We start from the raw sequence: 14,901 nt of genomic DNA on the forward strand, positions 1-14,901 counted from the left end.
TTATATGTATATGCCTTTGTTTTAATGGAGCTTTTTGGTCTGATGAAGCACAGTTTGGATGTGTGAAAGTGCTTACCTATAAGAATTAAAAGTTGGTGATGTTATGCTTGTTGGCATGGTCCAGTACTGTTGAATGACTGTGCTGAATGATATGTTTGTGAAAACATCAAGGTTATGTTTATCTGACATGGCTTAGTAGCAAATCACTTTGGCTATGGCGTGCAGGGTCCTGGGTTCAAGACTTGCAGAGGCTGTTTATTTTGTTGCTGGGTAGAACAAGGGCCATTGGATACAGAGTGATTAAGGTACTTTTAATTATTTGTAAGTGGGTTTACATGGGTTTGCGCAGAGGTAAGCATTGCTAACTTTCGGTTACAGTTTCTTATACTCAGCTTCTAAATTGCTTAAGCTGTGTAGGCATTGCTTACCCCTGTGCAAACAGGCTTAAACCCACTTACTGCTGCGTAAAAGTGCTTACACCTGTGCTAATTTCTTTAAAAGAAAAGAAAAAAGGGTTGATAGGAAAGTGTTGAAAAAGGGGCACAAAGAGGGAAAGACAGTAGGGAAAATGGCTAGGGATGTGCAGGAAGGGTGTAGGGGAGGTCCATATCTGCCCATTTCTTCTACAGCAACAGTTGTGCATATACACTGAATTTGGGGATAGATTTAGACACTCAAACCCTCGAGAGAGAGGGGTGATGACAACAATAATATGTTGTGAAGCAAATTAGACCAGATTACATGTGTCCAGTGGACACGTGTGTGAAATGGACAGCTATGTATGGGGGGAGATTTTTTTTTTTGGGAACAGATTGCCCCTTTTTTTCAGGTGACAGTGGGATGTTGGGGAGGGATAGTAGGTATATTTGGGGAGGTAGGTTGGGTAGTTTAACAGACAAGACAAACAACATGCATACAGGGGTGGTATATGACACATGTGGGGGTGTAAACACCTTGATGGGGAGGGGTGTTGAGAAATCGGAAGCCCTAGTGGAAATAGTGGGACTGAGGTCCCCACCCATCGGCAGTCACCGCTGCACCTTTTCAGACTCGAAGGTGGCTGTGCTGGGGGCTGAGCTGGAGAGCCAGGCCAATCCTCTAGTCATGACAAGCAGCTAACGTGCTAGTCCCCTGTGCCACAGGCAGCTGAGGTGGGACAGGTGGGTCCACTGGGACCCACATTCCCAAACGTGCTATGGTGTTTATGTTTTATCAACATATGTGGGTTAGTAATAGTCAACACATTCCAGGATTAGGTATAACAGCATTCAAAGATATTCCCCATAACCCTGACACCAGATGTGGAGCAGTTGCATAGCAAACAGAACACATGCATATATGGGACCACAGTGGTAATTACAACAGCATGCAGGTACATTGATGGCACCATGCTACCAGTATGGGAGTATTTCAACATATCACATGCATAGAAACAGATTTAAATAATTATCAAACAATAAGCCATATTTCCTAACATTACAGTTAAGTCACACATACCAACTGAGTTGGGTATTTAGTTTATTGTTGCAGATATGGTGTGGGGAGAGAAGGATGTCAATTAACAACTAGTATATTTCTATAGTTCACATTACTTTCCTAGTCAATGCTATCTGTACCTTACAAGTATTAGTACACTACCCTATTGCCTTACTTTGGACAGTGGTATGGATGTCGACAACTATATACATGAACTGGCTTTGCCTGCAGTATACAACTTTTACCTGGTATACTTGTGGAGGACTTGTTTGTCAACACTAACTAACCATTTCTACACATGCTCCCAGATTCCATGTTGATGTTATGCACATACCTATCCATCTCTTTTTGCACAGACTCTGGCCATGTCTTAACCACGTGCAGGTGATCTGGGACATATATAGGCTCTTGCCCTCTTAAACCTTGAGTGACTTACAACACTCTTATACAGGATTTTCTAGACAGTTATGTTGTGTAGCACAGTGTGGGTGACAGGGATGAGTGATACCTTATTATTCAGAGCAACTGCAACACTCACAATGCCACACAAACAGTACCAGTACAGGATATCAATCTTTTATTTCTAGGCACAGTGTTCGTAACGGACGGACCTGTGGCAGCAATGTTTGATATCACTACCTGAAAGTTGCCACACAGATTACCAGATTCCACATTAGTATTACGCACATAAATCTCACTCTGTTACTGTACACACTGTGGTCACAGCTTGACAACATGGGGGTGTAGATGGGACATACTTGGCTTATTACTCTCATAACAGTTTGGGGAATTGCTAGAGTGACAGATTTGTTCTTATAGATGTGTGACAATTAGTTGTATATCTTGTTTGCTGCCTAAACATCTGGGATCATCCCACTGATTTCCCAGGGGGACAGGGTGACAGGCAACAGATATGGGCCAATTTACTGGACATTCTGGACTTATCTGTATAGTTGTGGGGTATGATTCTGTATGCAGTCTACTATCACTCCCAGAATTTGAACCATGGCTGTGTGTGCTAAAAATACAACAGTTCACATCTCAGTTGCGTGTGCTATTTGTATTTTGTTGTCTGTCTTTTCACTGTTTTTTGTCTATGTCTCTCTCAGTTGTATTAAATGACCTCTGGAGATTACACCAGTCATATACAGACATTCCTACACATTTTATTTATGTTGCGCAGTGTTGGTAACAGTGCTTAATGCAACAGTACTATTAAGTGATTGCAAATCTACGTTACCATATGATACCAGAATAAACACATGCAGCACAGCAATTAGACCTTTATTGTCAGGCTATTATGCTTTTATTTACATACAACCTATATGAGACGCTTCCTGCCATATTCTCTGCTGTATGCAGTACTTGCCTTAAACAATACAGGCTTTATATAGGCGATTAACGTACTAATACTTTTAGATTTATTTCCTATGACAGTACATGCAAAAGTATTACTAACCTGCCTCATGTCGCAACCTCTCCAAGTGACATCCATGGGCCTCCTGGTTCACAGCCCACTCACTTGTCACTGTGAAGGACATAAGAGGAATATTTAGCCATTCATATTCATAATATACATGAGCTGGCAATTATTAAACAGGAAGTGGAGTGATAGGGACCTCCCCTGTCTGCCTAGCCTCTTGGATCCACTGATCCAAGAGATCCCCTTTTCACCGCTTCAGGTCAGCATTGTGATGCCTGACCTGCTCTCCAGTTCAGGGTATGCCAGTGGCATTGGTGAGGTCATGGGCGAGATGGTCCCAGGCTTCTGCTTTATATTGGGAACCCTGGTACTGGCCCTGCAGTAGTCTCTGCTCATGGTCTTTGATAATGAGTCCTGCCATGACTCTGGACTCCTGGATGCCCCAGCGCTGTGCCTGAAAGCGCACACCCTCTACCATTCCAGACATAGTGCCTGCAAGGGGAAGTCATAACCAGTTATGAGATGTATTCCCACCTGTTGGGTTTAAATAGGGCCAATTTCCCACACTTTGCTGTGATTGGATGGTTTTGAAAAGGCTAAGCTATGGGCAAACCTGCTTACCTAAGGTTGGCATCGTTTACCAATGGGAAAATTGAGTTAGCTGGCCTACACATTGCTTACACCTACTAAGCCAGCCTGTGCAATGCTTAGCATTGCTTAATATTTAATTTGCATAATATTTGCTTTTTGCCATTGATATATTATTTATTACATGTTATATATGTGTCTGGTATCCATGATTCATGTGTACATACACTGTATGGGGGTCCTTGTGTTTATTCGGTAACTTCAACACTTTATTACAATTATACCTCACATCTGGGCTTACTGCAGTACTCCAGTTCACATATTTATATTATGTAGTAGGTTATACAACATAAGACTGTATATAGATTCCTTTCACATGTTCGGTTTGATTTTCCTATAGTGAGGATTTGTTTGGTGATACAGCAGTCTTATGCACTGCTGTGATGGTTTAGTGGTTAACCACTGTGACTATATTGTACAGCGTCCTGGGTTCAAGACCTGCAAAGGATGTTTATTTTGTTTCTGGACAGAACAGCGGCTGTTGCATAAAGAGTGATTAAGGCACTTTTAAGCACTTGTAAGCAGGTTTGTGCAGGTTTGCGTGAGGGTAAGAAATGCTAATCTTCAGTTAAATATGCTTACAGAGTGTTAGCTTCAATATTGCTTAAACTGTGTGCGCATTACTTACCCCCATGCAAACGGGCTTAAGCCCACTTATTAGTGCTTAAATACGCTTACTCCACTTACTACTGCTTAATAGTGCTTACACGTGCTTACTAGTGCTTACCCCTGCTTACCACTGCACTAATTTGGACAGTAATGTCTAATGGTTCTTGGGTAGGTGGGGTATTTGGAAGCTGTATGGAGTTATCATTCATTACACATTTTACCTTCCATTTGTATCCTTGATTCCTGTGTACATATACTGCTTGGGGCATGAGTGATTATCTGTGGACTTTGCAGCATTATGACACTGACACCTCACATCTGCATTTAATGCAGTACTCCAATTCACAAATATATGTTATTTAGTAGGTTATACAACTAAAAATATTGGTCATAAAGTGATTTGACATGGAAAACGGAACGTGTTGCAGTGGGACTCGAACCGAGAATGACTGCTCGTAAGGTGAATGCTCTGCCCACTACACTATTGCTATACTGTTTCATTTGCATATATCTTGCTTTTTATCCTCTTCTGCCGTTTAAGCTGCATTAACCATAGCTAAGCGATGGGCAAACCCAGTCACCTACGGTTAAATTTAATCTGTTTCATAAAAAAAAAATCTTTATATTTGTTGTTTTAACTATTGCTCTTGTACATGTGAGGGGATTTGCTGGGGCTATGCATACACCTATGAGCGGTCTCACTCATTCTTTTATAAATTGTCTGCTGTTCTTCATTGCAGGGGTGTATATATTATTTATTATTTATTTATTTATTGTCATTTGTTAACCTTAGGTCTGCTCTCAGACATGCCCCCTGCACTCTTACACACTCCGTGTAAGATTAGGATCTCAGGCGCCTACGCACGACGCGCTACCATCCTGCTCCTAAGCAGCCGCTTCCATGCAGGACTAAGCTAGTCCTGCATGGAAGGATAGTGAATCCGGGGGCTTACTTTTCTCACTGTTTGTATTTCTGGATTTAAATAACTAAGGAAGTAAAGTATCATAATCATTATTCCTTTCACCTGAGGTTGTACCACTTCTCCATTATCATTTAAACACTATCCAAATAACAACTTAATTGTAACACTCATCACAAATTTCATGGAGAGGATATTCTTGAATTGAATTTAAATAGCTGTAAAACTCACTGTTATCACTTGTTGCTTTCTAATCCTATATCAAGATTTCTATGTGGCTGACTTTTGTTTGTGAGTACTAACTCACTTTGCCCAGAATTTTTTATTGTTACTACAAAGCATGCACATTATCATAAAGTCAGAAGGCTGCAAACTGGTTTACCATGTACAGCAGTAATGGAAAGAATATCATTCAGAAAAGCTTAAGATCTGTCTTCTGCTTTCATTATGTAAAGCAACTGTGAACTTTGCAGACTCACATTTCCAGCTGACATCACATATGGGTTTGTAATATGCTATACATAAAATGTTAGGGTGATAGAATGAGCATGACATCAGGCAGAATGACCCTGATCTTCCACTACCAAAAATCTTTCATCAAGTTTAATACAAATGTGCTGACCTCTGGAACTCCCATCTATTACACTGCAATTCATTTTGGAGGGTGGGGAACTGGCTGGCTGCCATTATGAGAAACCTTATTTCCAAAGTCCTTCACTCTTTCATCTCTAACTTAGAAAGGGGTCAGAGATAAAAACATATCATCATCATCATTGTCATCAAAACTGCACTCTAACTGCTATTTTTAAATGTAATCTGCTCCCTTTGTAACTCTTGTTATATCATGTTATGTATTATTTACTTTTATAAGGGCCTTGTATCTCTTATATTCTTTTTGATATAGTATGCATTAGGATTTTGTAGCTCTCATATTCTACTTTTAATGCATTTTACATTATAATTTCATCATCTTCATAATGGCACATGCTTCTGAAGATCATATATTGAAAAATAAAACAGGCATGATAAAAACAATTGACAGGAGGGTAGAAATGATACTTGTTCTTTATCGTTGCCATATAAGTGATGGATAGAAGACTTTAATATGTATAATGTTGAAGAGAGATTTCAGAGCTGATTATGACAAAATTTGCTTTTCAAAAAACAGATATATATCATAAAAAGGTTGTTGTTTATGTTACAAGGAAGATAGCTCATGAGAGCTGCACCACCGTTGTTTATTCCACAGAAAATGTTGTAAACAATTGGAGAGTCTGATGAAGAAGTTGTAGGGTTAAAAACAGAATTTAAGAATGTATGATATAAATATTAGATACTTTTATGATGATTCAAAACAAAGTTTTTGGTTCTGCTGAATCTGGGTAAACTGGTCTTTATTCATCATAAAGATTCATGTTTCTGCATTAATATTTTACATAATTCTTTACACTATGCTGCTAAAATATCATATAAACACATTCTCTGTCATGTTTTTCATTTCAGGTCTCTTACAGATCTTCATTAGTTCTCTTTCTTCCAGGATTCTCAAAGACAGTCTGCATGGAGTACGGCCAAGTGTAGAAGAGAGCCAACAAGAGTCCTATGCAATTCACTTACAATATTGTCTGTTGGTTGAAGTATAATGGCAATGCAGTACACTAGAGATCTGTGTTGATCAGCACATATGCGTATGAAGATGCCAAAAAGAATAACATCTTGTACAATTTACAAGAGATGAAACAGCATAACAAAGTGTCAAGTCAAAAGTGTTGCAACATCTGGATAATTCCACTAACACACATTGAGGTAATATACATTGTGACCAAGTCAAAGTTTACACATGAGAATATATCTGTGCAAATAAATGGAGGAAGGGATTGTATTTTTATTTTGGTCCTCACGTATGAGAGGACTTTTTGCTCCTCAACTTAAAGATGGGGGGGGTTTGTTATAGTGCATAATGTCTATGTGTACTTAAGTGAAAATAGCAGACTTGCAGATCATCAGATACACTGATACAATTAACAAAATGCCTACACACACACACACACACACACACACACACACACACACACACACACACATGTGCAATCTTGAAAACCATAGGTGGGCATTCACAAGGTCCTACAATAACATAAAGAAATGTTTGTTGAACATTATCCTAAGCATAACTTCTTCAGGCAGAATGAGATACTGATGTGTCCTTGTACATTTCATGTAAAATGATACAGCATTCTTCTTGGATCATGTAAAATCTTTGTGCATACCAGCAACAGGTTTAGTGTTTTTAACCAGAAAGTAAACAGAATTCTGGATGGGCTCCTAACCAGTGCAGATGGGTAGAGGTTAAGGTATTGTTAGGCACAAGTGATCATGCAAATGTGTGGTTTAGAGTGGGTAAAAATAACATGACAATGGCAATGAAATTGGAATTTTAAAAGGTGAATTTTACTGTGTTACAAGAGGTGATCGAACATGAGTTAGGAGACTGGGAGAAAATCAAAGGGATAAAAAAGCTATGGGAATTAGGGTACTCATAGCTATTGACAAGGTTGTGAGGAAGAACAAAAAAGAGAAGACAAATATAGCTACATAGGAATTTAAGGTTAACAGCTCTGTTAACAGGTACAACCTACAAGTGTTGACGGTTAGGTATAGGAGGCACAGGAAAAGTCTAAGAAAAAGGCAACATTTTACTGATGGGGGGCAGAGGGGTGAAATTTTCACTGAATCTGTCACCCAGAAAGTTTGCTATATCTACATTTGTATATGTGGTGTCCTTGACCACCAGTAGTAAACCAATACAAGAATATTTATAAACTTAGCATGACTACAAGTGGGCTGTAAAATTAATATATAAATTAACTCCTTATTCTTTTGAACAGTAAGGCGCATCTTGAAGCGTTTTGGGTTCAGGTGAAGGTGCCCATTTACCACGGCAAAAACTACAAACTAAGTAACTAATTAACAACTAATTGAAATTTACTTTCTATATTCCTTGTCTCCTCCATGTTATACAACCAACTTGTAAAGAATAATGCCAGTGTCACCTTCATATATAAATTAACTTATCAGTATTAGAAATGCAGGTAACATTATACTTATGTGAAAAGGCATTAAATAAAGGCTATTGTTGCTAAAATACGACTAGACCACTATGTTACTAAGTAAAATACATTGATATCAATCAATTTTGATGGGACAGCTGAATATTTAAGGCAAACTTATACATATCAGTAAGAGAAATGTAGCTAGGGTGGGGTGAAGGGGACAGCTGCAATGGGTACAAAGTTTTAGGGAGTGTGACTGACAGATTATGATCAGTCTTCATTGCATTACCTGCATTGCATCTCTAGTCAGAACTGAAGCTCTGTACTGTTCCATGTGTGGCATAAATGATAGTAGCTGTTTGCTACAGATGTAGCAACTTAAGGTAGCGGGGCACCAGATCAGGGAACTGCACCAGGAGCATCAATAGTTAGCTGCACCTTTGATCAGTAATATTACTTTATATGTTATTCTAGTAAATGTCCAGAATATGGTTTATCTGAATGTAGTTTATAAAGGACTTCACATAAGGAGGCATTACAGACCTGATCACTTAGCTGACAAGTTTTACTAATGTCTTGTATTTTTATTATAACTATTTATATTACATTGTTTCCTTTATTAAGTGTTCTGTCATTTGAATATTATTTTATTCAGCATAATTCTAGACACAGTAAGTGTGTGTTTGTGTATGTCTGTGTGTATATACCTATATATATATATATATATATATATATATATATATATATATATATGTGTGTATATGTATATATATATATATATATATATATATATATACACACACACACACACACACACACACACACACACACACACACACACACACACACACACACACACACACACACACACACCTATGGTTTCAGTTTATTTTGTTGAATCTTTTTTTGGTCAACCTGTGAATCAGATTACTGGTTTTATTGATTCACAGTTTGTTGAATAGTAACTTAGTATGGGAAAGTGTGGCAATGGGGTTCGGGGGGGGGGGGTTCCTTTTCTCCACTATTGCATAACTAAGAATTTGGTATATGGGGTAGCATGGCCAAGATGGTAATTTTATTCATTAACAGTCAAAGGAAAAAAATATAGATTCAAGTTTTTCAAAAGCTGCACTTTTACTGTCAGAATTTCAACTGCTTGGTTAAGAGAGAAGAGACTTCAACATGAGACACTCAAGAAATGGTACTAAGGATTCCTGTGGCAAAAAAGACATCTAGTCAATAATATCTGGTATACAGAATGTGTTACTTAAAACAGACAAACTGGACACCAAAATAGAAAGTTTCAAAGAAAAGACCAGAAAGAAGATAGAACATTTAAAAATTCCTATGAAATAATGAAGTATACAAATCAAAAGTATGGACGAAGCTTTAAATGATCATGAAGGGAGAATAACTGAAGGTGAGTCTCAGAATGAATTTCTTTTTTTAAAACAAAATGAGTGGATCATAAAGTTGATGCTTTAGAAAACAGACTGAGACAAAAATAACATTAGAATGTATAGTATGCCTGAAAAGTGTAATGGAGACAATATAATAAACTTCTTAACAACCTGGCTACATAAACTATTAAATACACATGAAACATTATCTTTTGAACTTGAATGGGAACACAGATCCCTGAAAGCACCTTCAAAGAAGGAAAACTAACCACCACATGCAATTATAGTTAAGTTTATGTCTAGCCTAGAAAAAGATAAAATATTAAAAACTGCATGGTCCAGCCTGTGAAGATTGGGGAAAGATGGGCAAAGGTTGCCAGCCTAGTCAAATAGAATTTGATACATAATTCTATCATTTGTATACATAAATGTAAAGCACATGCTTGTGTTCTTAAATGAAAGAAAACACTGTAAAATGTGAGCTTCAAGATTGTTGCAACATTGCCACCTGCTGTAAGAAAAACCAAGCCAAGCATTTCAAATGTTCTTTGAAGTTACAATTATCTAAATGGTGGTGCTGAAGTGGCTGGCTGAACACATTCTTTCTATTGTCTTAACTTAAAGAATAATTGTTAGAGTGTACATGTGAAATGTCTTTTATTGTTGTAGTTTCCTGAGCAGGTGCTAAATTGCTACATAATGCAGTTTGTTGGCCTGGGAATGCCAGACTAAGTGTCAAAATGATGTAATGTGTATACTGGGAAAACCTAAGTGTCAAAATGATGTAATTTGGGAGGGCCTTAGCAGGGCTGTTTGTTAGTGAGTTTAGAACTATTGTTGAGAGAGAGACTATAAGCATTTTGTCATGGACCATCAACTCCAACATTGCTTAAGCTCTAAATACTTTTAAAACATTTACCTGTGGCTGGTTTGTGTAGAGACAAGTAGGCTCTAGAGTACATTGCATATTTATAGAGTTTATTGTAATAAGCCACTCTAATAAGCCTTAGACTGAATAGTCACATTACCAATTGGATAATAATATTGCACACTAATAATTGGACACCCTTTCAAGGGCCTGTGTGTAGCTGATAACTGTTAGCTGGTGGTGGCAGTAATTACTACTGTATAGTCTGGGTAAAGAGGCACAGCTAGAAAATCTGTGTCAGCCTTTCCCAGGAGTGTCTGTGAAGTTGTATAAATACTTATCTCAAAGTGTGTGCGGTGTGTCAGCTACATGGGCAGGGGCACAAGCACTGCTGGGACAGAGAGGGTACTGGAGGTTTGCTTGCCAGCTAGGCTGAGATCTGGACCCTATAGCTGTGCCAGTGGGGAGTCTTATTGGGGACCTGGAGAGCAAGGGAGCAACCAGCCCCAGGCTGACTGTGATCTCTGTGTGCACTTATAGGAAATTGTACTTTACTGTGTGTATTTGTTATCATTTCCTATTCTATAAGATGACCTCCTTGGTGTTAGTGGTGAGGACTGAGATTCCTTGATTGCTGGGCCAGGGCACTGTCATCACACAGCCCACAAATTAAAATAAGAGAACATGTATTCAGATTTGACAATGATTATTCCAGTAAAGTAATGAGTAAAATAAATCCTGTTTATCACTGATCAAAAAATTTAAAAAGAACAATAAAAAGCCAAGTTGGTGTTTCCTGCAAAGATCAAATTACTTCTTTCTAAAGGAACTAAAATGTTTGATATGCCAGAGGAGGCATCCACTTTTGTTAACAACAATGAAATCTTTAATAATACTGAACAAATGGAGTGGAACAGTATATCCCCAAGAGACAGAGTGAGCTGAATTCCTGGAGAACTGCTTCTAAAACTAAAAGCATAAAACAAGTGACTTATATCCTCTGACTGCATGGATTTTATTTTCTGAAACAATAGATTTGCCCTTTAAGTAAAAGGTTTGTATTGGACTTTAATCTTCAAAACATATGTAAGTATGCATTCATATTTTACACTAAAATATTTTTCATGTTGTGGAATATAAATAGTTTTACTATTTTTACATTTAAAAAAACTTATAAGTGTACTTCTAAATATACTTCCTGTAAGAGAATGTCATTAAATTATAAGCAATAGAACTTTAAGACTATATAAATTAAGAATGTTATTTTATTTATTTAACTTTGCTTAGTATGTAAATAGCTGTGTTAACAGAATGTCAGATGTAAGCAATATGTTAATTAGAAGTGTTAAATTCCTGGTGATGTTGTTTTCTTTGTTTCCGTGTAACACATTCCTTTCATGGGTCATTTATGAAGCAATTAACACTTAAAGAAAGCTTGAGAACAAAATAATATTTCAGTTTTGTCAAAATGCTGGATTCTTGCTTGCCTTGCTTCCTGCCTTGCAGATGATCTGAAGAAAATCTAGGTCAACGTTCATCACTGATGTCTACGAAAACAGAATGGAACTTTCTTTTTCTTTCAAGTAGATATGTGAGACATCTGCTCAAAATCACACCTTTCTTTTCTTAGAAATGAATTGGTAAAACAAAAGTTATAGTAATTTTTTATATGGAGCTGTTGATGACATATAATTTGCTTACATTCTGGAGAATGTTAATAGTTTATGTTGCAGTGTTATTAGCTTTAACTGTACATATTAATGGAAATAAGTAAATTATATGTTTGTTATTGATCAGAACAGTTTAAAAGACTTAAGAAGAATGGGAAAATTACAGAGGAAATTAGCAGCTGCTGTTTGCTGTGAGTTGTCATTTTTCACATGCTATAATCAAATTCTAATGTCAGGATGTAAACTTTAGATTAGAACAGCAGTTCACAATGGTTAAAACACACATTCAAATTAAACGAGAAGGAATTCTTTATATATAGTCAAGATTTGCTTGTAATAATAATGAATGAGAAGAATAAACATGTTATGAATAATATGCAAATGCCCAAGGAATGAAATATCTAATACACAAGCTTAATAAAAGAGCAGTATCAGTTATTTAAGAAATATATACATATTCTATAATCTCTAATAGAGACCTGATGATTAAATAGGTCTTTAGTGTGTGATTTTAGAAATACAACTCATGTAGAATAAGGTAGAATATTAGTGGGAAAATAAGAGAAAAATATATTTAAATAAACTGCTTATAAGAAAGATATGTATTGCATATACCTTCATATGGCAGAAATGTGAATGTATCAGATCTCATATAATTTACATAGAAAATCATATAAAAATATTTGAAATTAATCTGAAAGTTGAAATTTGAAGCTTGGTTATGTGAACTTTGAAGCTTTTTGCATATTATGTGCTGTGAGAAACACTAAGACTACCTGAAATAACTCATTTCATAAGTCAGAAATTTGAGTGTTATATTGGTGAATCAGTACATCCATTTTGATAGAACATAAAGTAGATTTTTCATTTTATTTGAACCCAGGAAGAAAGAATGGAATTTGAATTAACCACATTGTAACTTCTGAATATAATATAGACTACAAATATTTTTTGACTCCATAGAAATAGCAAGGCATTCTCTTTGACCTCAGTAATGCACATATTTTTATGAAGTAGTTTAATAAGTTAAATTATTTTTAAATATTTTGATATTTGTCATATTAAGAGTGTTGCACAATTTTGAGATATAGACATGTGTACTTTAAAAAGTAATTCAGAGATTTTGTTAGATCTGTAAAATATGTGTATATCTTTTAGCATGATAAATATATATGGACTGATTTTCCTTTTGTATGACAGTGTAGTATGATAAGATTACCTGTCACCTGTAAGTTTATAGATATCTTTATCTGTTCAGGTTCCACTCTGTTCTACTTATTTATTTACAGATTTAGTTATAATAATGTTGAATGAATGAATAGTTTTGGAATATTTAATGGATGATTTATACTACTATTGCATAAATAGGTATATAGTACACCATTTGTTGGATTATTTAATATTTTTTATTAATAGAAGAGGATTATTAAACTTGTATGTAGTAACGGGGAATAGTTTTAAATGGCAAAATATATAACTAAATAAATAGTCTCTTACTTTTTTACTTATGTATAATATTATATTAATTTTTTGTAAGTCACAGTAGCTTTTGGCTATTTTTTGATGATTTTTAGGTATTGGTAGGTAGAGAGATAGTATAGTAGTTTGTCTATTTGATAGACAAACTAGGAACTTTAGTATCTGTGGTAGGGTGTGTTTTAGTGTCACTATATACAGTTATAGTTGTAAAACTGTCTTTATATTTGTTGTTTATGAGATTTAGTAGTTTAGTTTACAGAAAGGAAGAAAAAATGTGGAATATTAAGATAGTGTTGAAGGAATGTTTTAGAGTATTATATCTATAATTAAATTAACATGGTAGATAAATGTGTCATATATTTTAAAGGAAAACTTTTTAAATATACACAATGGATAGTTTTACTCTATTATCTATGGAGTTAGAACTGGATGCGGCAGTGTTAAAGATGTTAAGATTTGCTCTGGGTGTAATGAGGGAGGACAGGATTAGGAATAAGTATATTAGAGGGTAAGCCCAGGTTGGAAGGTTTGGAGACAATGCCAGAGAGGCAAGCTTACGTTGGTGTGGACATGTGCTGAGGAGGGATGCTGAGTATATTGGAAAAAAGATGCTAAGGATGAAGCTACCAGGTAACAGGAAAAAAGGAAGGCCTAAGATAAGGTTTATGGATGTGGGGAGCAAGGACATGCAGGTGGTTGCTGTGACAGACCAAGATGCAGAGGACAGGAAGAAATGGAAACAGATGATCCACTGTGGTGACCCTTAATGGGAAAAGCTGAAAGAAGATGATGATCTATTAATGCAAATTGGTTAAATAATGGCAACAAAAGGAAATCATTAATGAGATATCTAAAATTAAATAGAGGAGACATTCTATTCTTGTAAGAAACTCACTTGATAGATAAAGATATACAATATTTAAACAACTAAGTTTATGAAATATTATCATCTGCTTCTTTTAGCAAAAAAAGGAGAAACATCTACAGTAATGTCTAAGGTCATAGAATGCATTAATGATCCCAAAGGAATGTATACATTTGTAATAATTAAATACAATGGAAAATTGTATACACCAGCTAAGTTTTACTAGATCAATGGAATAGGTGCAAGAGTGGCTAAAGTTCACTCAAATGTAGTGCAAAATCATTGGAAGGGTAGTTTAATGTTTTCAGGGGATTTTTAACTGCATATCTAGTATAGAAGATATAAGTGAACAGAAGAAAGCTAAAATACTGGCATCAGCTAAACCATTAAACAGATGTATTAGTAATAATAATTTAGTTGAGTTAACAGTAAAAGCAGAAGATAAGTCATTTTTATTTAGTCATTCTTATGCACATGAGATGCAAACTAGAAT

General features: G+C 36.0%; 1 protein-coding gene across 3 annotated transcripts in view; it reads right to left on the bottom strand.

Moving 5' to 3' along the window:
- LOC122798497 (metalloreductase STEAP4-like) overlaps positions 1–14,901 on the bottom strand; it is a 295,739-nt gene that overhangs the window by 45,467 nt on the left and 235,371 nt on the right. The gene's annotated exons all lie outside the window — the stretch shown is intronic.

Source organism: Protopterus annectens, chromosome 3.part1, assembly GCF_019279795.1.
Source record: "Protopterus annectens isolate FY-2018-M chromosome 3.part1, PAN1.0, whole genome shotgun sequence".
NCBI classification, from domain to species: domain Eukaryota; kingdom Metazoa; phylum Chordata; order Ceratodontiformes; family Protopteridae; genus Protopterus; species Protopterus annectens.